The sequence below is a fragment of the Ailuropoda melanoleuca genome, chromosome 3 (assembly GCF_002007445.2).
Source record: "Ailuropoda melanoleuca isolate Jingjing chromosome 3, ASM200744v2, whole genome shotgun sequence".
Lineage (NCBI taxonomy): Eukaryota > Metazoa > Chordata > Mammalia > Carnivora > Ursidae > Ailuropoda > Ailuropoda melanoleuca.
In genome coordinates, this window is record NC_048220.1 from 27,768,348 (window position 1) to 27,770,881 (window position 2,534).

The window sequence follows — 2,534 nt, forward strand, 5'->3', positions numbered from 1 at the left end:
GGTACCCTCACTTGTCTCATTTGTTATGGGGAGAGTTCTATGTGGATGGCTTGTGATGTTTCCTATTCATGTTGTATTCTCCATATGGACAATTCTGCCCCTCTCCTTTCTGGTTCCTACCTGGGTTGAATTGGTGAGGGTCTGAGTCTCCCTGCAGTTCTTAATTTCTAGGAGAAGAGGAAGGCTCTAAGATCCAACCTCTAAACTGGGCCTGGCATATGCCAATACCCCTTGCCTGAGAAAGTCACCATTGGGATCATTTGGCTCATCTTCATTGTGGCCTGCAGCCCCTTGGCCTTTGCCCTCCTGACTTGGGAGGTCGGGGTGGGGGTGTAGTTGCAGAGGTCTTTAAAAAAAAAAAAAGTGGATAATTAATAGTAATTCCCTTAGGTGGAGCTACTACCCACTCTCCCCCATGAATCCCAGCATGAAGCTTTTTTGGGCTGTGCAGAACCTGATTCTGTAAGGACTGTAAGAGCCCTGCAGGATTGAGTTTCATTTCTTTGCTTCTACTCCTCTGATACCTGCTGCTAACTCCTGGGGAATAGGTCTCCCCTCACAGGCAGTGCTCAGCTTTTCCAGAAAGTTAGGTAGAGGAGGGCTAAGTACTTGCAGATCCTGGAGCATCTAGACCTGGGACCCTGCCTCCTTTATCTTTATATGGCCCGTGCCCAATACAGTACCTGACACTCAGGGTGGGGCCCAGAATATCTATCTTTAAGCAGTTCAGGGGTGATAATCTGGAGGTGTTCAGTTGTCTTAAAACTGGGTTCCCATAGCAAGTACCTTGCTTTTAGTCACATGGTATGTTTGGGGTGGCTTTGAGGAAGGGTGTTGGAGAGAAGAGGGGAGAGGAGTGGAGAGGACAAGAGAGGAAGGGTTAGGGGCGCCTGGGTAGCGCAGTCGTTAAGCGTCTGCCTTCGGCTCAGGCTGGGAGCCTGCTTCTTCCTCTCCCTCTCCCCTGCTCTGTTCCCTCTCTAGCTGGCTGTCTCTATCTCTGTCAAATAAATAAATAAAATCTTAAAAAAAAAAAAAAGAGAGGAAGGGTTAATCACTACCCTTTGGAGCCATTCTTGGCATTTTGTTAAGGGAGGACGCTTCTCAGCATTTGTGGAAGGGAGTAGTGTCCGTGATGCCTGGAGAGGGGTCACTGCCTGTGGCTTGGGAGGCCAGGATGGGTAGAGAAACAACACATTTCAGATGAACTCTGCCCTTTGACACCTCCCTAACTTCCCTATGCCTGGCTGGATCAAGGTCCCAAGGCCAAATTTAGAATGCTTGGAGAATGGGCACCAGTGGCTGCTCCCGGAAGACCCAGGCCCCAAGGCCCTCTTCAGCCTTGGCGACAGGCTGGCCACATAGAGGAGGAGAGGAAGCAGTGAGGTGGGAGCTGGTTTCGGTTCTCCCACCAAGGCTGTGCCTGTGGCTGGAGGCACCGGGTAGAGGCAGTTAACTCCCTGTTATCTGGGCCGCAGTGGATTTGGGGCTGTACATTTAACCCTAGGCAGACTTCCCCAACGGCCCTGCCCCTCCCCCATTAGGGTCTCTGGTCTTTTTTTTTTTCTGCCTGGAGGAAACATAAACCCACCCTACAAATTCCACAGATTCAGAGAAACTTCCCACTTTGGGATTATCTGCAGTTTGGGATTATATGAGCCCGGGACTTGCTCTCCAGAGTCCCTGAGGTGAAGAGAAGACATCTGCAGCTTGAGGATTAGCCCAAGCTGGGCAGATGGAGGGAGCACGGAGTGAGGGCAAGGATATTCCGGCACAAATCTGTACCCACTGGGCTTTTGTTCTCTTTCAACCAGTTTCTATTGAGTACTGCTTTGTGCCAGGCACTGTTTCAGGCTCCGAGTTTGTAGGCCAGGTCTCAGGGAGCCACAAGGTAGTTACCTTAGCCCCAAGAATCAGGGCTGGGGCTGGTGCTGGTGTAGGAGACAAACTGTCCTTTCTCAGATCGGTTTTCTCATCTGTAAAATGGGGACAGGAATCTCCACCCCTTGTCTCCCGGGGAACTAGAGCCCACTGAGTCCAGGAAAGCGCTATGGGAAGGGTGGGGTCTTTGAACCCAGTGTCGCTCCAAGTGCCCTGGGCTAGGAGTTCCAGGCCCTTCGCGCACCTGAGCTGAGGGGCGCGGCCAAACCCTCCCTACTGGTCCCTGTCGCTTCCGGCCCGCCGAAGAGAGGGGCCAGAGGGACGGCGGGTTTCCCCCGTAAGGTAGGTTGCCAAGCCCGTGCATCCCTCACAAAATAGGGAAGGTCCTCTTATTTTTTGTAAAGTTGCGGAGAAAAGAGATGAAGACGGGGCGCGCTAGGGGAGCTGAGCCTGGGCCGACCTCGTCAGAGCGCGGGGAGCTCGAGGCGCAGTGGCTGCGGCTCCGGCCTCAGAGCCTGCGGCGTCCAAGTGGCCAGAGCTGCGATGGGAGGGAGGCGGAGGGAGGAGGGAGGAGCTGAGGTGAAAAAAAAAAAAAAAAAAAAAAAAAAAAAAAAAAAAAAAAAAAAAAAAAAAAAAAAAAAAAAAAAAAAAAAAAA

At 51.7% G+C, this 2,534-nt stretch overlaps 1 protein-coding gene across 1 annotated transcript in view; it reads left to right on the forward strand.

Moving 5' to 3' along the window:
* Positions 1 to 2,182: 2,182 nt before the first annotated feature.
* Positions 2,183 to 2,534, forward strand: part of CXXC5 (CXXC finger protein 5) — a 34,557-nt gene continuing 34,205 nt past the window's right edge. Inside the window, exon 1 of the mRNA XM_011220290.3 lies at positions 2,183 to 2,220. The gene's annotated coding sequence lies outside the window, so the exon portion shown is untranslated. The remainder of the gene's footprint in view (positions 2,221 to 2,534) is intronic.